We start from the raw sequence: 21,920 nt of genomic DNA, 5'->3' as shown, positions 1-21,920 counted from the left end.
TAGATCCCACCTACTGTCAACCCCCAGTCACGCACTCGAGGAGGTCAACAGAGGCGGTGGAGGAGGATGCAACCGACGACGAAGTTACCTTGCGCCTTCCTGGACAGAGTCGGAGCACTGGTAGCTCGTCTACAACTGCATCCTCAGCCACCACTCTGCCTATGAGCATTATTCGGGGTGGATCAACAGGTCGCATGGCCTCTAAGCCTTGCCTAGCCTGGTCCTTTTTTGACATAGCAAAAGATCGCCCAAATCATGTGATATGTAAAATTTGTCATGATTCTCTTAGTAGAGGTCAAAACCTCAGCAGTTTGACAACTTCTTCCATGAATCGTCACATGAATAAATATCATAGGTCCCGGTGGGAAGCTCACCGTGCTGCAATGCGGCCTAGCGGAGCGAACCATCCACCGCCCGCCCCTTCCAGTGCATCCGCGCGCTCTTCATCTTCTAGGACTGTGGGGACAGCTGTCACACCTGTTTTTCCACGCAAAACTTCCACCACTGTAACCGCAACAGGCAGTTTGCTTGTAAGGTCGTCAGTTGGTTTGGAAGGGGAAACAAGTGAGTGTGTACAGCTCTTTTAGACATCGATAGCACCAACGTTGGATGAAGGCAACATCATGTCTCCGCCTGCACTTTCCTCACAAACCTGCATTTTTCCAGGGACACCCTACTCAACACCGTCTACACACAGCAGCCAGATCTCTGTCCCTCAGATGTGGTCAAATAAAAGGCCACTTCCTCCGACCCATGACAAAGCTAAGAGGTTGACTCTATCCCTCTGTAAGCTGTTGGCTACCGAAATGCTGCCTTTCCGCCTAGTGGACACACAGGATTTTAGAGACCTTATGTCTGTCGCTGTGCCCCAGTACCAGATGCCTAGTCGCCACTACTTCTCTAAGAAAGGTGTGCCCGCGCTACACCAGCATGTCGCACACAACATCACCGCTTCCTTGAGAAACTCTGTGTGTGAACGGGTGCATTTCACCACCGATACTTGGACCAGTAAGCATGGACAGGGACGTTACATGTCGCTGACTGGCCACTGGGTAACTATGGTGATAGATGGTGAAGGGTCTGCTGCACAAGTCTTGCCGTCCCCACGACTTGTGTGTCAATCCTCTGTCTGTCCAAGTTCCGCCACAGCTTCTGCATCCTCCACTTCATCTGGGTCCTCCACCTCCGCCCCAAGCCTGCCTGGTCAGGCCACCAGCGTTCTCACTGCGCAGAAGGAATCACGCACGCCTCATTACTATGCTGGCAGCAGAGCGCAACGGCATCAGGCGGTCTTTAGCTTGACATGTCTTGGGAATAAGAGTCACACAGCTGAGGAGTTGTGGTCAGCTCTGCGGTCCGAGTTTAATAAATGGTTGTCTCCACTCAACCTGCAGCCTGGTAAGGCCGTGTGCGACAATGCTGCAAACCTGGGTGCGGCACTTCGCCTGGGCAAGGTGACACACGTACCTTGTATGGCTCACGTGTTGAACCTTGTCGTCCAGCAATTTTTAACACACTATCCCGGCCTAGATGGCCTTCTGAACAGGGCACGAAAACTGTCAGCTCACTTCCGCCGTTCAAGCGCCGCAGCAGAGCGACTTGCATCGCTCCAGAAGTCTTTCGGCCTGCCGGTTCATCGCCTGAAATGCAATGTGGCGACACGCTGGAATTCAACTCTCCACATGTTACAGCGACTGTGGCAGCACCGCAGAGCCCTGGTGCAATACGTCATGACGTATAGTCTGGGACAACGAGATGCAGAGGTGGGGCAGATCACCCTGATGGAGTGGTCTCAGATCAAGGACCTATGCACCCTTCTGCACAGTTTCGACATGGCGACGAATATGTTTAGCGCTGACAATGCCATTATCAGCATGACGATTCCAGTCATTTACATGCTGGAGCACACGCTAAACACTATTCGGAGTCAGGGGGTGGGACAACATGAAGGGGAGGAACTACAGGAGGATTCATATGCGCAAGGGACAACAACATCACCAAGGTCCAGACGTTCATCATCACCAACGCAGCAGGCATGGGACCATGTGGGACAGGGATCGACAAGGGCGCATAGTAGCAGGCGAAATGTTGAGCAAGGTGCAGGAGAACATGAAGAAATGGAGGACGAACTGTCCATGGACATGGAAGACTCAGCGGATGAGGGAGACCTTGGTCAAATTTCAGTTGAAAGAGGTTGGGGGGAGATGTCAGAGGAAGAAAGAACGGGTAGCACCTCTATGCCACAAACACAGCGTGGACTTGGTCCGCATGGCTGCGCAATACACATGAGTGCCTTTTTGTTGCACTACCTCCAACATGACAGTCGTATTGTCAAAATTAGAAGTGATGATGACTACTGGATTGCCACACTATTAGATCCCCGGTACAAGTCCAAATTTTGTGACATAATTCCAGCCATAGAAAGGGACGCACGTATGCAGGAGTATCAGCAGAAGCTGTTACTCGATCTTAGCTCGGCTTTTCCACCAAACAACCGTGCAGGTGCAGGGAGGGAATCTCCCAGTTGTAACTTGACAAACATGGGACGGTCTCGTCATCTTCAACAGTCTACCCGTACCAGTAGGACCGTATCTGGTGCCGGTAACAGCAATTTTATGGAATCTTTTCATAATTTTTTTAGACCCTCTTTTGCAAGGCCACCAGAGACAACAAGTCTGACACATACTCAACGGCTGGAGAGGATGATACAGGAGTATCTCCAAATGAACATCGATGCCATGACTGTGCAACTGGAGCCTTGCTCCTTTTGGGCTTCAAACCTAGAAAAATGGCCAGAGCTCGCAACTTACGCCTTAGAGATTTTGTCGTGTCCAGCTGCCAGCGTTGTCTCTGAACGTGTATTCAGTGCTGCTGGGTGTGTGCTGACAGATAAGCGCACGCGTCTGTCCAGTGACAATGTGGACAGACTGACGTTCATCAAAATGAACAAGTCATGGATCCAGAAGGAATTTACTACCCCTGTGTCATCCTGGGGAGAGTAAATGCTTGTTGATTTGGAATGTGCTTGATGCAAATCAAAACATCCTGTTTGCAACTAGGGCCCAAGTGCTGCCACTGATGGGGTGGGTGTCTGTGTGGCCCAATTTTTGGAAAAAAGGGAGACTCCGCTTGGAGTAACCCTTGCTTGCTGTGTTTTTAAAAGAAGCCAAGATGAACAGAGCTGGGATCAGGAAAGACTTTGCTACCTACCCCTGTGTCATCCTGGGGACGGATAAGAATGGCGTATTTTTGAATGTGCTTGATGCAAATGTAGCTGTGAAGTGTACAACTGGGGCACAACTGCTGCCACTGAAGGGGTGGGTGTGTGTGGGGCCCAATTTTTGGAAAAAAGGGAGACTCCGCTTGGAGTAACCCTTGCTTGCTGTGTTTTTAAAAGAAGCCAAGATGAACAGAGCTGGGATCAGGAAAGACTTTGCTACCTACCCCGGTGTCATCCTGGGGACGGATAAGAATGGCGTATTTTTGAATGTGCTTGATGCAAATGTAGCTGTGAAGTGTACAACTAGGGCACAAGTGCTGCCACTGATGGGGTAGGTGTCTGTGTGGCCCAATTTTTGGAAAAAAGGGAGACTCCGCTTGGAGTAACCCTTGCTTGCTGTGTTTTTAAAAGAAGCCAAGATGAACAGAGCTGGGATCAGGAAAGACTTTGCTACCTACCCCGGTGTCATCCTGGGGACGGATAAGAATGGCGTATTTTTGAATGTGCTTGATGCAAATCAAAACATCCTGTTTGCAACTAGGGCCCAAGTGCTGCCACTGATGGGGTGGGTGTCTGTGTGGCCCAATTTTTGGAAAAAAGGGAGACTCCGCTTGGAGTAACCCTTGCTTGCTGTGTTTTTAAAAGAAGCCAAGATGAACAGAGCTGGGATCAGGAAAGACTTTGCTACCTACCCCTGTGTCATCCTGGGGACGGATAAGAATGGCGTATTTTTGAATGTGCTTGATGCAAATGTAGCTGTGAAGTGTACAACTAGGGCACAAGTGCTTCCACTGATGGGGTAGGTGTCTGTGTGGCCCAATTTTTGGAAAAAAGGGAGACTCCGCTTGGAGTAACCCTTGCTTGCTGTGTTTTTAAAAGAAGCCAAGATGAACAGAGCTGGGATCAGGAAAGACTTTGCTACCTACCCCGGTGTCATCCTGGGGACGGATAAGAATGGCGTATTTTTGAATGTGCTTGATGCAAATCAAAACATCCTGTTTGCAACTAGGGCCCAAGTGCTGCCACTGATGGGGTGGGTGTCTGTGTGGCCCAATTTTTGGAAAAAAGGGAGACTCCGCTTGGAGTAACCCTTACTTGCTGTGTTTTTAAAAGAAGCCAAGATGAACAGAGCTGGGATCAGGAAAGACTTTGCTACCTACCCCGGTGTCATCCTGGGGACGGTTAATTATGGCGTATTTTTGAATGTGCTTGATGCAAATCTAGCTGTGAATTGTACAACTGGGGCCCAACTGCTGTTACTGAATGGGTGGGTGTGTGTGGGGCCCAATTTTTGGAAAAAAAGGGAGACTACGCTTGGAGTCACCTTGCGGTGTTTTACATGATTTTAGAATGGCGTGCCATGCCTATATCTGTGTGTCCTCCTCTTTTTCCTTGTCCAGCTGTTTTGTTTTCGCATGAGTATATGTCCTTGTCACTTTCCCATGTGTTGGAGTTGTTTGTCACCTTTTGGACACCTTTGAGGGTGTTTTCTAGGTGTTTTACTGTGTTTGTGATTGCCTGCCATTGTTTCCTATGCAGTTCGAGTTCGGTTCGTCGAACGTTCGACGAGCCGAACTCGAACGGGACCTCCGTTCGGCGAACCAACCTCGAGCCGAACCGGGACCGGTTCGCTCATCTCTACTGCTCAGATAACCAGAAGCTTTATGAGTGGGATCCAGGCCCCGATGAAGAAGGTGCTGAGCCTAATCTACACCATCATTTCCACAAAGTAAATCCTCCTGGTGGAGACATTGGGGAACATGATGAGGAGCACAGATACCTGATTAAAACGACAACTTTACTATTCGGTCAGGGCAGGAAGAGGTTGTCTCGGAGGACTCAGGACGAGGGGAATGAAAACACACAGGGTGATTGATGAGGTTGGAGACCACACTTACTGTCAAACCAAAGTCAGCCAGTCGATGAGGTCAGCAGAGGAGGTGGAGGAGGATGCTACTGACGACGAGGTTACGTTGCATCTTCCTGGCCAGAGACAAAGTACTGGAAGCACGTCAACAACTGAATCATGGGCCACAACTTTGCCTCTGAGCAGAAGTCGTGTTGGCTATGCAGGTCGCATGGGCTGTAAGCCTTGCCTAGCCTGTGAATTTTTGGACATCGCAAAGGATCACCCAAGTCATGGAATCTGTAAGATTTGTCAACAATCTGTAAGTAGAAGGCAAAAACTCACACTTTTGAGTACTTCCTCCATGAAGTATCACATGGATATGAATTGACAGCGTGAAGGTGTATTGCTCAGCTTTAGCAACTGTCAACGCAATATGCTTATTTGCCGTTCATTGCATGCATTGTTGCAGACTACACACAAGGGGCTGCTGTTTTTTTGGATCTGCCTTTGGTCACTATAGCAATATAAAATTGCTCTTCGGGTGTGGACTTGGAGATGCTGTCTATGAACAGAAGGAAAAGCTAAAGGTGTGTGTTACAGCAAGGAGCCACCGCGGAAACACTTCGTTCAATTGTGAGGGGAGTTGTGTTGTACTTTGATGATGAGCACTGTAACGTCAGTGAGCAGCATCCTGTGCCACAGACCAACATTCTTACGGTGCTGTCTATACTGTTTACCGTGAGAGGAGCGTAAAGTCTGTATTTCTGGCAACTGGACATCACAGTACCCGGGTACGGAAGGCTGTGCCCAGACAATAATGCGGGCACGCAACACTTTGTTTTATTAGCAAAACACATATCTGTTCTGGGTAGGCCGACTATATAGACAATAAGACTTGCTGCCTCTGCACTGTCAAATTGTCACGTACAGTTTAAATCATAGAGGGACAGCAACACATGTTTGCATTGACTGTTGCTTTTCAAGATTTCCATGACTGTGTTGCAGAGCTGTGTGGTTTGCATTCACACTGTTATCATCTGCATTATCTGTGAGGCTTCAACTAACAAGGGTATTCAGGGGGGGTAATGTGTTTTGTCTATGTTTAGGTAGATAACTTGGAAGCTCTTGTGATGCGCTACTGGTAAGTCGTGTTCGCACATACACACACACACACACACACACATACACACACACAGGCACAAACACACAATTACTGCTACACAGAGGGATTAGCAGGTAGTAGGCAACAGAATAGATTGTTCAATTATTTAAATTGTATGCATGGTTCTTATTGTTTGTTTTGGTAAAGTTAAACAATCATTTATCAACCCAACTGCCTAGAGTCCTTTTCCTGTTGCCTGGTTTTGCTGCATACTGGGGAGCCCACCCTAGAGAAAGTGTATGTATCCGCTCACCTGTAGTATGAAGGAGACCAATGCTTCCCAGACACGTGCAAGGATAAACCAGCTGGCAATCTTGTACGGAACCTTTTACAAAAATCCAGCACCGAATCCAGGAATTATATTAAAAAATAATAATGTTTATTGAAGCATATTAAAAAGTCCAATTAGGGTCCAGAGCAAGGAAACGGAGAGGACGCGTTTCGAACTGTGTAGTTCTTAGTCTGTCTCTAGCAAATGAGTGAAATGGACTGATTAAAATAAGCTGAGAACCGGACATGGACAACAATGGGCGGAGAGAAGGGGGAGGAGCAGACAGAAGGTTAGAGGAGGAAGGAAGGAAAAAAAAAAAAAATTTAAATTTTTTTAAAAAAAAAAATAAAAGAAAAAAAAAAAATTTACAGAAGAAGAAGAATGGAAATACAAAGTTTATATAAAGACAATATAAAGTAAATAATAAAGGCCAAATTAGGCCATAAAGATCATTTTTTATATATTTAGTATGTCAAAAACAAATCACTTTTAAGGTTCATGCCGAAAGGTGATCTAGTGCCCATTAAAAAGATCAATTTGGTCTCCCTCCGTAACAACAAATCTTTCAAGTTACCTCCTCTTTTAGGCAAGCTAACCTTTTCCAAGGCGACTACTTGCATAGTATCTGTATTACCCGCATGCTTTAGCATAAAATGTTGGGAGGCTCCTGACAGATTTCTTGTTGTTACGTGGCTAGCATCGTACACGTGTTCCGAGATTCTCTTTCTCAAGGGGCGTGTAGTACTGCCAATATATTGAATACAACATTTAGTGCAAGATATGCAATAGATTACATGGTCAGTACCACAATTAATCATGTCCTTAATCAAAAAGGATTTACCATTAACTTAAGAGGAAACCGTTTTTGTACCCACCATAAATTTACATAAGCCGCATAATTTGCACCCGCACCTATAGGAACCGCATGTGGGGAGCCAGGAACGGTGATCATTGCAATTAGTAAATTTATGGAATTTTCTATGATCACTGGGAGCCAGTTGATTGCCCAGGGTAACATTTCTTTTAGGTACAAATTTTATTCCTTGATCCAGCACTTTTTGCAAAACATCATCAGATGACAGGATAGGTAAAAATTTCTTGATGATGCGAACCACTTGGTGGTAATCTCTGCTATAGTTAGTAGAGAAAACCACTGAAAATTTGTCATGGGAGTTAGAAGGTGTGTTTTTCATCTCCAGATACTGAGCTCTACCCTTGAGGCTAACTTTAAACTTAGAGCGATCCAAATGAGCCTGGGAGTAACCCCTGGCTTTGAATCTATTATCAATTGTAATGAATTCCCCGGCTAGGTCCGCATTAGTTGTGCAGCATCTAGTAGCTCTAATGTATTCCCCCATGGGAATATTTTGAATAACATGTCGAGGATGGCAGCTTTTTGCATGTTACCCGAAAAAGGTTTCCGATATAATTTACTCTCTATAACTCCATCTATTTTATTGCCATAGAATGACATGTCCAGAAAATTGATTACCTCCGGATGATACTGGTAAGTGAATGAAAGGTTATGGGCGTTGTTACTGATGTAACCAAGAAATTCAGTGACACCATTATAAGTACCCCGCCATATAATCAAGATATCATCCAGATATCTCAAATATATGGCGGTATCCGTCAAAAAGGGGTTGGACAAGGTAAAAATATACTGTTCTTCCCACCAATGCATATAGTTGCAGGCTAGGGAGGGTGAAAATTTTGCACCCATTGAACAGCCTTGGCGCTGAATAGAAAATAGAGGAAGGAGGTAAAAAAAAGGGAAATTTAAAATTTTTTTTTTTTTCCTTCCTTCCTCCTCTAACCATCTGTCTGCTCCTCCCCCTTCTCTCCGCCCATTGTTGTCCATGTCCGGTTCTCAGCTTATTTTAATCAGTCCATTTCACTCATTTGCTAGAGACAGACTAAGAACTACACAGTTCGAAACGCGTCCTCTCCGTTTCCTTGCTCTGGACCCTAATTGGACTTTTTAATATGCTTCAATAAACATTATTATTTTTTAATATAATTCCTGGATTCGGTGCTGGATTTTTGTAAAAGGTGGGGAGCCCACCCTGTACACGACTTAAAATGAAGCATAAGTCGCAATGTGAATTTCACTGTGCTACAATGCGGCCTAGCGTGCCTGTGCAACCACCGCCTGCCCCATCTAGTGCATCTGCGTGCTCTTCATCCTCTGTGACTGTGGGGACAGCAGTCACACACTGAACTTCCACTCCTTTACCCGCAACAGGGAGTGTAATTGGCAGGTCATCACTTGTTTTGGAAGTGGAAACAGAAGGTATTGTTGAGCTGTCAGACATCGAGAGAACCATCATTGGATACAGGCTACATTATATCCATGCCTGCACCTTCATCACAGATTGGCTGGACTACGTGCAGTTAATAATTGCATTCCAGAAATGGAAAGGAGTGTAGAATGCACGTGTTGTACCTTGCTTGGCAGCAAAGGAACACTAACTTAGTATTCCAGACAATTTTAGGATGGCAGAAAAAGAGTCAGCTCTTTGGGCAAATTAAATAGCGTGGCAAAAGTGGACAGATGGGTACAGTGGCCGTGTTCTGTGGGTACCAGGACAGTAAAAGAAGCCTCACTTTCTATCCCTCCTAATGATCAAATGCAGCAAGGAATTCCCTGAGTTTGCTATAAAATTAGCATAGCTAAATGTGCATGAGGGTAGAATGCAGAGGTGCTTGAGATTGCTTGGCACAAGTGGCACAATAAAGGAGTCCAACAGCCATTTTTTGTATGTCACTAAGTTGCAGTATTTTTTGCTATCATTATAGCTTATTAAAAACAGAGCAGGAGGGTGTCCTGCACAGGTGATAGAAATAGCTTGGCACCAGTGGGGCACTAATGGAATACAACAGCCAGTTCTATGATGCCACTAAATGGCAGTATTTTTTGCTATCATTATAGCTTATTAAAAACAGAGCAGGAGGGTGTCATGCAGAGGTGATAGAAATAGCTTGGCACCAGTGGGGCACTAATGGAATACAACAGCCATTTCTATGATGCCACTAAATGGCAGTATTTTTTGCTATCATTATAGCTTATTAAAAACAGAGCAGGAGGGTGTCATGCAGAGGTGCTAGAAATAGCTTGGCACCAGTGGGGCACTAATGGAATACAACAGCCAGTTCTATGATGCCACTAAATGGCAGTATTTTTTTACATCATTATAGCTTATTAAAAACAGAGCAGGAGGGTGTCCTGCACAGGTGCTAGAAATAGCTTGGCACCAGTGGGACACTAATGGAGTACAACAGTCACTTCTTGTATGCCACTAAGTTTACTCAATTTTTGGTATTATAATGTATTAGTAACAATGAGTTTGAGTGTGCAATGCAGGCAGACGTGCTGCTAATAACTTTGCACTACTGGGACTATACAGAAGTCCAACAGCCACGTTTAGGATGCCACTAGGTACACTCAGTGTTTGCTAGTATAATGGCTTAGTAACTATCAGTTTGAGTGTGCAATGCAGGCAGACGTGCTGCAAATATCTGTGCACTACTGGGACTATACAGAAGTCCAATAGCTACGTTTAGGATGACACTAGGTACACTCAGTGTTTGCTAGTATAATGGCTTAGTAACTATCAGTTGGAGTGTGCAATGCAGGCAGACGTGCTGCAAATATCTTTGCACTACTGGGACTATACAGAAGTCCAACAGCCACGTTTAGGATGACACTAGGTACACTCAGTGTTTGCTAGTATAATGGCTTAGTTATAATGAGTTGGAATGTGCAATGCAGGCAGACGTGCTGCAAATATCTGTGCACTAGTGGGACTATACAGAAGTCCAATAGCCACGTTTAGGATGACACTAGGTACACTCAGTGTTTGCTAGTATAATGGCTTAGTAACTATCAGTTTGAGTGTGCAATGCAGGCAGACGTGCTGCAAATATCTGTGCACTAGTGGGACTATACAGAAGTCCAATAGCCACGTTTAGGATGACACTAGGTACACTCAGTGTTTGCTAGTATAATGGCTTAGTAACTATCAGTTTGAGTGTGCAATGCTGGCAGACGTGCTGCAAATATCTGTGCACTACTGGGACTATATAGAAGTCCAAGAGCCACGTTTAGGATGCCACTAGGTACACTCAGTGTTTGCTAGTATAATGGCTTAGTAACTATCAGTTTGAGTGTGCAATGCAGGCAGACGTGCTGCAAATATCTGTGCACTACTGGGACTATACAGAAGTCCAATAGCCACGTTTAGGATGACACTAGGTACACTCACTGTTTGCTAGTATAATGGCTTAGTAACTATCAGTTTGAGTGTGCAATGCAGGCAGACGTGCTGCAAATATCTGTGCACTAGTGGGACTATACAGAAGTCCAATAGCCACGTTTAGGATGCCACTAAGTTCACTGAGTGTTTGCTAGTATAATGGCTTAGTAACAATGAGTTTGAGTGTGCAATGCAGGCAGACGTGCTGCAAATATCTGTGCACTAGTGGGACTATACAGAAGTCCAACAGCCACGTTTAGGATGCCACTAGGTACACTCAGTGTTTGCTAGTATAATGGCTTAGTTATAATGAGTTTGAGTGTGCAATGCAGGCAGACGTGCTGCAAATATCTTTGCACTTGTGGGACGATACAGAAGTCCAACAGCCACGTTTAGGATGCCACTAGGTTCACTGAGTGTTTGCTAGTATAATGGCTTAGTAACTATCAGTTTGAGTGTGCAATGCAGGCAGACGTGCTGCAAATATCTGTGCACTACTGGGACTATACAGAAGTCCAATAGCCACGTTTAGGATGACACTAGGTACACTCAGTGTTTGCTAGTATAATGGCTTAGTTATAATGAGTTGGAGTGGGCAGAGGACAGGAGGGTACAGTGCCAGGGTTGTGGGGCTCTGGGTAGAGGAATGGAAGCCTGCCTTTCTATTCCCTCCTAATGGGGAAATGCAGCGAGGAAATCCCTGACCTTAGCTACACAGACGCTGTCTCTGTTTTCAGGACCTGTCACCTATGGCTCTGACCCTGCCGGTACGAGCCCTTAAAAGGACTGATAGAAAGTGCTCTCCCTAAGCTGTCCAGCGCTGTGTATGGAGCGCATACAGCAGTATCGGCGATAGGACTCAGGACGGAGCTGCGCCAGTGATGTCTGACACCAAGGACGCAGAAGGCAGAGAATGGCGTGCTGGAGGAAAATGTCCGGTTTTATAATGTAGGGACATGTGACATGGACATCCTATCACACATGCCGTTGCTTCTCTGGCTAAAAGTCCACTTAGCTGTGTGTGTGTCTGGGATTGGCTGACATGCTGGCCCTCCCCACTACACGCGCGCGCTTAGGGAAGGAAGACAAGGAAAAAAAAATGGCGATCGCCATTATCCATACAGCAGTGATCTGAAGGCGCTGTTCCCGCACACTATACACTGAAATTTCATAATAGTGTGAGTCACAGAGTGACTTACACTATTACAGCGGAAAGCCAGCTAGGAATTAGCTGTTTTTTTGCTGCTAGAACCGTTCTCGAACGTATCTAGAACTATCGAGCTTTTGCAAAAAAGCTCGAGTTCTAGTTCGATCTAGAACAGGCCCCAAAATCACTCGAGCCGCGAACTGGAGAACCACGAACCTAGAACCGCGCTCAACTCTACTGCCTGCATCCCTATATGTCACACAGTTTGTGCCCCAACTAACCCTTCACTCAAACACCCTTCACACCATTTTGTCACAATCTGCACCCCTCATATGCACTCACCCTGCATCTCCTTCAGAAATCAGTATCTCTTGATGTTTGGGTTCTGACTGGCAACTGTGGCTCCTCCCACTCGGTCTCATGGGCACGACATCATCGCAGGTCCTGGCAGTACCACTAGCATGTATTTTCGTCATCTGGGCAAGAGATTTTGCTCTGTTCTGCAGCACTGACAGATCGTAAGCTTCTAGTGGGCCCCCAGTGGGCACGGGGCTCGGGGCAACCACCCCCTCTGCCTCCCCACTAGCTACGCTACTGCCTAAAATACAACTTGCCTAATAATTCTGCACATGGTGTATATTATACATACCGTATTTTTCGCTTTATAAGACACACCGGATTATAAGACGCACCCCAAATTTAGACATAAAAAAAGGTAAAAAAATAAAAATGGGGTCCATCTTATACTCCGGTGTTGTCTTACTGGAGGGGGGCAGCAGTGGTGGTGAAGCGGGGTCACAGGAGACAGAGATTGTGCTGGCAGGCGCGGCGGGTCAGTGGCGGCGGCATCCATGGTGGCAGGGGTGGTGGCGTCCGTGGTGGCAGGGGCGGCGAGGTCCGTGGTGGCAGGGGCGGCGACGTCCATGGCGGCAGGGGCAGCGGCATCCATGGTGGCAGGGGCAGTGGCATCTGTGGTGGCAGGGGCGGCGGCATCCGTGGTGGCAGCAGCAGCGGCGGGTGAGTCGTGCAGCAGGCCGGTGCGGTGAGTGTCCCCAGTGTCCGCGGTCCCGGTTCAAATGATGGCGCCTGGAGCGGCTCATGTGCAGATGGAGCTCTCATCCAAGGGCTCCATCTGCGCACGCACTGATTCCCGGAGCGGCGCGTGCGCAGATGGAGCTCTCATCCAAGAGCTCCATCTGCTCACGTGCCCGCTTCTGGAGCCATCATTTGAAACTGGGACCGTGGACAAACTGGGTAACCTTGCTGCACAGCTGCCCGCACGCACAGAGTGGCAGCCAGCAGGCTGCCCGCCCACCTGCACAGAGAGGCAGCCGGCACCGACGGGCACTCAAATTTTTGAGAGGAAATGTGCGTCTTATAATCCAAAAAATATGTTGTATATATATATATATATATATATGTATATATATATATATATATATATATATATATATATACTGTATTTTTCGGACTATAAGACACACTGGACCATAAGACGCATCATGGTTTTAGAGGAGAAAACTAGGAAAATAAAATTTTAAGCAAAAAATGTGGTCATGACACACTTATGGGGCGAGGATCTGCTGCTGACACTGTTATGGGGGTAATGTCCCCAAATTTTCTACTAAGGTACCCCATCCTGGTAATGATCCTCCTGCCTTGTATATCATCCCCATCCTTGTATATATGTCCCTCATCCTGGTATAGCCCCCATCCTGATAAATACCGCAATCCTGATAAATACCCCCATCCTGCCATATACCCCCATCCTGCTATATACCCCCATCCTGCTATATACCCCCATCTTGCTATATACCTTCATCCTGATATATACCCCCATCCTGCTATATACCCCCATCCTGATATATACCCCCATCCTGCTATATACCCCATCCTGCTCATAATATACCCCCATCCTGCTCAGAATATACCCCCATCCTGCTCATGTGATGCCCTGGCCAGCCTGGTAGTCACAGAAAGAGTTAAACCTCCTTGGTACCACCTGATCCCACGCTGGTACAGTGAGGCAGCCGCACCCTCCCCCCAGTGTAACTAAAAGAGCAGGAGGGGAGGAGTTGAGTCAGTCGGTGGAAGGTGGGAGAGGAGAGCAAACAGGGGTTGTAGCTCCTGTGCTGCTGGGGAAGTGAAGCAAAGAAAAAGCAGAGTACTTGAGCTGAAGTGGAGAGTAGGCTCAGGGGAACCAGGGGAACTTTTGGTCTGTACTGTATAGCTGCTCACTCCCAGAGCACATTCCACACTTTTTCCCCAATTTCTGCACTACATCATACTTTTGTTCTCCCATGGAAGACAGTATCCTCAAACAAAACAACAGTTGTTGATTTCCATGGTCCTGAGGAAGGGGATTTGATACCACAAATTCGTCGACCTGTAAAATAAATTACTAATATTAATCAACACTTCTTCGCATTGGTGGTGACGCGGCAATACATCAATTCTTTCTCCAGTAATTTCCAAATTATTTATGTGGAGCTGCAGCAACCGCCATTAAATTATACCTTATATAGGAGTTGTGCCTGCCACAACCCTGCCAGGTGAGTGGTTTCGATTTTACCTAACTCACCATTTATCTGGTTAAGCCCTATTTTGCACTCTCCTTTGTTTTCAGATTGAAGTCTTTCTGAAATCATCCCTACTACCTGTAGACTTTGCTGGACAACCCATTAATGAGTATAGAGCCTTATTGGCAATTTTCAATGGGAACTTATAGGTTTCCTATTTTGTATTTACCATAAAGCATTGCCAATCCAACTTTATACTTAGCTGGATCTGTTCATTTGAAAAGGCTGGGAAATATCTCAGAACAACTTGTGCCTTTTTGGACTTTAAGGTTATGTGTCCACGTTGCTTTTTACCTGCTTTTTTGCTGCTTTTTCAACTGCAGCGTTTAATGCCAAAAAGGATGTGTTCTGCTTTTCAAGCAAAGTCTATGGGAATTTGGGTTTCTTGTCCGCACTATGCAGTTCAAACTGCAGCCTTTTTGTGGCAGAACTTGTGACAAAAACTCAGCTTTGCAGTGCAAAACCCAAATGGCAAAAACAATTGACATGTCAATTGTTTTTGCCATTTGCGTTTTGAACTGCAAAGCAGAGTTTTTGCCCAAATTTCTGCCACAAAAAGGCTGCAGTTTGAACTGCATAGTGGGCACAAGAAACCCAAATTCCCATAGACTTTGCTTGAAAAGCAGAACACATCCATTTTGGCATTAAACGCTGCAGTTGAAAAAGCAGCAAAAAAGCAACGTGGACACATAGCCTTATTATATGAAACCTGTGTTCACTTTAATTTTATTTTTTATCTCATTCATAGATAACATCCATTCCAGATAAATCTGAGGTTGGACAGATATTGTTTAGTGGTTTAGATCGTCTGTGTTCACTTCAAAGAAATTTTCATGTTCATTTTCCTTTGGATCTTGATGTGAAGATGAAGGCGGCATTAGTTGCAGCCTGCTTACTTTTTGTAAATTTAATTTTTTACTCAATCATTAAAATAACTATCACAGAGTTTATCACTATATGTGTATTCTCATTGGCAGTAATTAGCGTCAATATGTGCATGCTTTAATAGTGAAATATTGTGGAGCTTTTCTTACAAAGATATCTTGCTGGTATTTATAGGTTTTGTCAGCAATGCATTCTACTGGTGGCTTCTGATACAAGAGAGTACACCCTAAAATAGACTTTTCTTAAAGTATAAAATTTCATATTTTGATACTTCCTTCTAAGTTTTTTTATTATGAATATTCTTTTATTCTATTATAATTGATGATAAGTAAATGTAGCTCAAGACATCATGCACCATAATTAAATGAGAAAGTCCAAAGAGTCCTGTAAAGACTAAGCTTACACACAGCCGAAATGTTCACTGTGGAACCAATCAGATGGCCTCAAACAAACCTGTCAGTGCCATGCCCCCGTGTTAGGATGGAATTCATGAAATATGCCATGAATAATTGAATTATTGCACTGTTTTACTGCTAAATACACACTAAAGGTTAACCTTAAGGCCCCGTCACACTAAGCAACATCGCTAGCAACATCGCTGCTAACGAACAACTTTTGTGACGTTGCTAGCGATGTTGCTGTGTGTGACATCCAGCAACAACCTGGCCCCTGCTGTGAGGTCGTTGGTTGTTGCTGAATGTCCTGGGCCATTTTTTAGTTGTTGCTGTCCCGCTGTGAAGCACAGATCGCTGTGTGTGACAGCGAGACAGCAACAACTAAATGTGCAGCCAGCAGGAGCCGGCTTCTGCGGAGGCTGGTAACCAATGTAAACATCGGGTAACCAAGAAGCCCTGTCCTTGGTTACCCGATATTTACCTTTGATACCAGCCTCCACCGCTCTCACTGCCTGTGCTGCCGGCTCCTGCTCTGTGCACATGTAGCTGCAGCACACATTGGGTTAATTAACCCGATGTGTGCTGTAACTAGGAGAGCAAGGAGCCAGCGCTAAGCAGTGTGCGCTGCTCCCTGCTCTGTGCACATTTAGCTGCAGCACACATCGGGTTAATTAACCCCATGTGTGCTGTAACTAGGAGAGCAAGGAGCCAGCGCTAAGCAGTGTGCGCTGCTCCCTGCTCTGTGCACATTTAGCTGCAGCACACATCGTGTAATTAACCTGATGTGTGCTGTAACTAGGAGAGCAGGGAGCCAGCGCTCAGTGTGCGCTGCTCCCTGCTCTCTGCATGTGTAGCTCCGTGCGGTGGTAACCAAGGTAAATATCGGGTTGGTTACCCGATATTTACCTTAGTTACCAAGCGCAGCAGCTTCCACGCGGCGCTGGGGGCTTGTCACTGGTTGCTGGTGAGCTCACCAGCAACTTGTGTAGCCACGCTCCAGCGATCCCTGCCAGGTCAGGTTGCTGGTGGGATCGCTGGAGCGTTGCAGTGTGACATCTCACCAGCAACCTCCTAGCAACTTACCAGCGATCCCTATCGTTGTTGGGATCGCTGGTAAGTTGCTTAGTGTGACTGGACCTTTAGGCTGCTTTCACACATCCGGTTTTTGCTATGCGGCACAATACGGCTCTCTGCAGAAAAAACGCAACCGTTTTTTTTTGCCGCTGGTTGCGTTTTTTCCCTCATAGACTTGCATTACCGCCGGATTGTGCCGCATGGCCTTGCGTTGCATCCGTTTTTTGCCGGATGCGGCATATTTAGCCGATGTGGCGGCCAGATGGAACGTTGCCTGGCACGTCTTTTGGTGCGGCGAAAAAATCCGGATGCGGCGCAATTTACAATGCAAGCCTATGGACGCCGGATGCGGCGTCCTGCGGCAAAAACCGCATCTGCTGTTTTCATGGTGCTGTTTTTTGTACTGCACATGCTCAGTATGAAGCCGCATCCGGGAAAAACCGGACGGGCCGCATGGAAAAACGTAAGCAACGGATCCATTTTTTTTGCCGTATCTGTTGCATAGGTTTGAGTCGGAAGTGTGAAAGCAGCCTTACCAATTAGTTGGCATATAGGAAAAAATAAAGTCTGTGAAATCTAGTTTATAAAATGCTGTATCCCTAATTGCTAGTTGACTGTAGTAACAGTGAGAAAGCAACAGCAGGAGGTGAGGAGAATAGCTCTCTCTTCTTCCATTAGGCCACATGAGATGAAGTATCTAAAGAAAATGTAGAACAGCTGCTGATCCCCAGCTGCACCCAGTTGTGCAGAATTCAGAGTAGCCCCTACAGAGAGGCCCAGGAAGACAACAAAGCAGGTGATGGGACTGACCATACTGACCATACATCCACTAGGCAATAGTAATACTAGTGTCAACTTGGCACATTCATCTTTATGTGCTCACCAATGCATCTATGCACCAGGCACCACCACCATCACCGATGACACTAGAGATCCCACTCATGGCTGATGTACAGGGTCCTTGCCCACTGTACATATACAAATATTGTCAGAAATTTATCTGCTGATTTGACTTTGCAAAATAGAGTTTAAACAAAAGAGAAACAAAGTTTTGAACGTTTGATCTACAGTCTGCACAATAGCTGACCATCCACAACAGCTTTGAGCATGAGAACCTTAATTTTAAAGACAATCATCTTGCCTACCTCATATATAAATTTGTCTGTCAACTATTTTGTTTTTTATTCGTTATGCAGATTCTTCTCATGTAGCGACATTCTTACTGTTTTGCTCCTAAAAATCTAAATTTACATTTTTATTATGTTATTAGTATTTTGTAAATCCACCTTTTGGCTTTTAACACTGTCTGAATCCTTCTGGGCATGATCTCTATCAGATTCAAGCATGTCTCAACTGAAATCTGATCCCAGGTCTCTTCTACACGTTCCCAATGTTAGTACGTACTGGTCAACTCACTTGGCTATGTATACAGCTTTTTCTTTTACTTTACCCACAAATCTTTAATTGGGTTGGGGACTGTGGGGGCCAATTTAGCGGTTCAATTTCATTGATATTGAACTATATCTTCTCAAATCTCAACATATGCTTCTGGTCATTGTCCTGCTGAAATATTTATGTCATCATTTTCAAACCCATAGTAGTCAAGTATACAACGTAACTCGTCTTGTAAGATACTCAAATATAGCTCAGCATTGAGACCACCCTTAATCCTGGTTAAATATCAAAGCCTAATCTATTGCCTTCCGTGTCATCAGTCCAAATCACCAGTTTACAATCTTCTACTGTCTATTTTTCATACTTTTTTGAAAATTCGAGCCAGCGATTCTTATGATGGTATTGAACTTGAGGTTTCTTCACCTTTTTTTGTGGTCACTACTCCAGACTTGTGTAATATGCATTGCACGATGCTTGCATGGAGATCTTTCTTCTCACTATTACAAATGCATTCGAACTAGGGAGCTCGCCGCTACTCGGTGCTCGCCGATGCTCGGCTCCTCCTCTCTGCATGTGGGCGGTATTTACAGAGTCAGCCCACATGCAGGGATTGGCTGTTACACCAAGATGGCAGTGGCATTACAGTGATTGGCTGGCTGTACAGGATCATCAGCTCTATATGACAGCTGATAGCGCTGTGCTTGGCAGTATGATCCACAGTCAGCTAGTGTAGGGGGAGGTGCTGCTGAGCTAGGGACAGATTTAGTGTGTAGGTAGTGTAGGTACTAGGAGACGTAACGTCACCGCTGTCACTGTTGTCATAGTAACCTACCAAGCAGTTTACTATAGCACCGGTGATCTCCAATCACCTGATTACCGGGGCCACTATGCAGGTTACTACAGCAACGGTGATCTCCGATCAGCTGATTCCCACGCCGCTATGCACTGGCTCCTGCAGGAGCCGCAGGAGTTAACTGCCTGTTTACCGACGCCGCTTATGTAGGAGCTGCTGAATAGCGGCGCCGGGAATCAGCTGATCGGAGATCATCGTTGCTGTAGTAACCCGCTCAGTAGGTTACTATGGCAATAGTGGCAGCGGTGACATCACCACCTACCAACCCGCCGCAGCCTCTGCTCGAATACACAGCACAGGGAGGAGCAGCGTTCTTCCTCCCTGTGCTGTGTGATATAGCAGAGCTGCATAGATACAAGAAAATAGAAGACCAGGATCATGGAAGAATGAGAGGGCGTAATAAAGATGGAGCTCCTAAGTGTGTTTGTGTATTTATTTATAATAAAGTATTTTTTCTCTGTATGGTGTCTTTTTTAACCCTTTATTGGTGATTCTTAATGGCCGGGTCAAACTTTACCTGACATTAAGAATCTAAGGCGGGCTTTGCACACTACGACATCGCAGGCCGATGCTGCGATGCCGAGTGCGATAGTGCCCGCCCCCGTCGCAGCAGCGATTTGTGGTGATAGCTGGCGTAGGGAAAGTTATCGCTACGCCAGCTTCACACACACACTCACCTGCTGTGCGACGTCCCTGTGGCCGGCGACCCGCCTCCTTGTTAAGGGGGCGGGTCGTGCGGCGTCACTGCGACGTCACACGGCAGGCGGCCAATCAGAGCGGAGGGGCAGAGATGAGCAGGATGTAAACATCCTGCCCACCTCCTTCCTTCCGCATATCCTACGGAAGCCGCAGTGAGGCCGGTAGGAGATGTTCCTCGCTCCTGCGACTTCACACACAGCGATGTGTGCTGCCGCAGGAGCGAGGAACAACATCGGACCATTGCGTCAGCGTAATTATGGATTACGCCGACGCTGCACCGATGATACGATTACGACGCTTTTGCGCTCGTTAATCGTATCATCCAGGCTTTACACACTGCGATGTCGCCTGCGATGCCGGAAGTGCGTCATTTTCAATTTGACCCCACCGACATCGCACCTGCGATGTCGCAGTGTGCAAAGTGCCCCTTAGGCTTAATACCAGCTGGTAAAAACACAGCTGGTATTAACCCGTTATTACCAAGCGTGCCACCTGGCACCAGGGCCGCTGGAAGAGTTGAGATGACGCTTCTATGCAAGCGCCATTTTTAGTGGCAGTTACAGACTGCAATTTTCAGCGGGTGGGCCCAGAAAGCTCGGGCCAACCTGCACTGCGGACTCCAATCCCCAGCTGCCTAGTTGTACCTGGCTGGATACAAAAATTGGGCGAAGCCCACGTAATTTTTTTTTTAATTATTTCATGAAATTCATGAAATAATTATAAAAAGGACTTCCCTATATTTTTTGTTCCCAGCTGGGTACAAATAGTCACCTGGGGTTGGGGGCAGCCCATTACTGCCTGCTGTACCTGGCTAGCATACAAAAATATGGCGAAGCCCACGTCATTTTTTTTTTTTAGTTTTTTGGAAAAAACTTAAATAAAGGGCTTCCCTAGATTTTCCATTGCCAGTGAAGATAACACCAAGCAGTATACAGCCAGTAGCTGCTTGGGTTACCCTTCGCTGGCAATGGAAAATGCAGCTGTAGCCCACGCATTTTTTTTTAACCCTAACTCTTGGGTTAGGGTTATGTGTTTGGGTTTTTTTCCTTTATTTTTTAATGATTTAAAATCGACATGGGCTTTGCCATATTTTTGCATGCCAGCCAGGTACAGCAGGCAGGTACTGGCTGCCCTCAGCCCCCAGCTGCCTATTTGTACCCATCTGGGAACCAAAAATATAGGGAAGCCCTTTTTTTTTTTTAATTATTTCATGAATTTCATTGAATAATTAAAAAAAACCTGATGTGAGCTTGGCCCAAATTTTGTGTCCAGCCAGGTACAACTAGGCAGCTGGGGATTGGAACCCGCAGCGCAGGTTGGCCCACTCTTTCTGGGCCCCCCTGTTGCGAATTGCAGTCTGCAGCCGCCCCAAAAATGGCGCGTTCATAGAAGCGCTATCTTCTGGCGCTGTATCCAACTCTTCCAGTGGGCCTGGTGCCGGGTGGCTCGCTGGGTAAAATTGGGGTTAGGGCTAGCTGTGTATTATCAGCTGGCCCTAAGCTCGAATTTCATTTTGTCACGCCAATATTAGGCATGACCACCATGAATTTTTGGTAGAGATAGAAAAAACCACAACACAGAGAAAAATATTTTTTATTAGAAATGAAACACAACACAATTAATGACTCCATCTTTATTGAACTAAAGAACCCCCCTCAGCCATAGTCCTGGGCCGAGGGTCCTGCGATGTCCAATCCGGATCCAATGTCATTTGATCGGTTTGCCGGAGGGCAAAGTGATCAGATGTATCAGGTTCAAGGACCTGAATCACATGACACATCAGCTGATTGTATAAATGGCTTTTAAACAATCAGCTGATGCATCAGTAGAAAAAAAAAAACTATACTCCTCTGTGCAGACTACCGTCTGATCGCTCCAGGACCCGCCGGTAATCAGCTGATGTGGTCACCTGACAGCATCAGCTGATCATTTAAACCGGCCGGGTGGTAAAAAGCTGGCCTCACCACTGGACTTATAAGTTCAGCTGATGCTGTCAGGTGACCACATCAGCTGATTACCGGCAGGTCCTGGAGCAATCGGACGTGTCCCGGGAGTCTGCAGACAGGTGAATATATTATTTTTTTTTCTACTGTTCACTTTTGGTTTCGCTTGGCAGTGAATGTACAGGCAGAGAG

At 46.1% G+C, this 21,920-nt stretch overlaps 1 pseudogene; it reads left to right on the top strand.

Moving 5' to 3' along the window:
• LOC142297295 (phospholipid scramblase 2-like) overlaps nucleotides 1–18,049 on the top strand; it is a 138,478-nt pseudogene extending 120,429 nt beyond the window's left edge.
• The last annotated feature ends 3,871 nt before the right edge of the window (nucleotides 18,050–21,920 follow it).

Source organism: Anomaloglossus baeobatrachus, chromosome 3 (assembly GCF_048569485.1).
Source record: "Anomaloglossus baeobatrachus isolate aAnoBae1 chromosome 3, aAnoBae1.hap1, whole genome shotgun sequence".
In the NCBI taxonomy this organism is placed as follows: domain Eukaryota; kingdom Metazoa; phylum Chordata; class Amphibia; order Anura; family Aromobatidae; genus Anomaloglossus; species Anomaloglossus baeobatrachus.
The sequence above is the reverse complement of the archived record's forward strand: the minus strand, read 5'-3'. Positions and strand labels throughout refer to the sequence as shown.